This window comes from Arachis hypogaea, chromosome 18, assembly GCF_003086295.3.
Source record: "Arachis hypogaea cultivar Tifrunner chromosome 18, arahy.Tifrunner.gnm2.J5K5, whole genome shotgun sequence".
Taxonomy (NCBI): domain Eukaryota; kingdom Viridiplantae; phylum Streptophyta; class Magnoliopsida; order Fabales; family Fabaceae; genus Arachis; species Arachis hypogaea.
In genome coordinates, this window is record NC_092053.1 from 102,977,762 (window position 1) to 102,978,663 (window position 902).

Below are 902 nucleotides of genomic sequence, written 5' to 3' on the forward strand. Positions count from 1 at the left end.
CGAAGATCCCTTTCAGTTCTTAACTGAATTCTTGCAGATCTGTGATACTGTTAAGACCAATGGGATTGATCCCAAGGTCTACAGGCTTATGCTTTTCCTATTTGCTGTAAGAGACAGAGTTAGAATATGGTTGGACTCTCAACCTAAAGACAGCCTGAACTCTTGGGATAAGCTGGTCATGGCTTTCTTAGCCAAGTTCTTTCCTCCTCAAAAGCTTAGCAAGCTTAGAGTGGATGTTCAAACCTTCAGACAGAAGGAAGGTGAATCCCTCTATGAAGCTTGGGAGAGATACAAGGAACTGACCAAAAAGTGTCCTTCTGACATGCTTTCAGAATGGACCATCCTGGATATATTCTATGATGGTCTGTCTGAATTATCAAAGATGTCATTGGACCATTCTGTAGGTGGATCCATTCACCTAAAGAAAACGCCTGCAGAAGCTCAAGAACTCATTGACATGGTTGCAAATAACCAGTTCATGTACACTTCTGAAAGGAATCTTGTGAATAATGGGACGCCTCAAAGGAAGGAAGTTCTTGAAATTGATACTCTGAATGCCATATTGGCTCAGAATAAAATATTGACTCAGCAAGTCAATATGATCTCTTAGAGTCTGAATGGATTGAAGAAATCATCCAACAGTACTAAAGAGGCATCTTCTGAAGAAGAAGCTTATGATCCTGAGAACCCTACAATAGCAGAGGTAAATTACATGGGTGAACCCTATGGAAACACCTATAATCCCTCATGGAAAAATCATGCAAATTTCTCATGGATGGATCAACAAAAGTCTCAACAAGGCTTTAATAATGGTGGAAGAAACAGGTTTAGCAATAGCAAGCCTTTTCCATCATCCACTCAGCAACAGACAGAGAATTCTGAGCAGAATCCATCTAGCTTAG

The 902-nt window shown here is 40.4% G+C and overlaps 1 non-coding gene across 1 annotated transcript; it reads right to left on the bottom strand.

Annotated features, from left to right (window-relative positions):
• Positions 1-220: 220 nt before the first annotated feature.
• LOC112774632 (small nucleolar RNA R71) lies at positions 221-328 on the bottom strand. The gene has a single exon (XR_003189108.1). It is a non-coding gene; the product is annotated as a small nucleolar RNA R71 (small nucleolar RNA).
• Between the last annotated feature and the right edge of the window lie 574 nt (positions 329-902).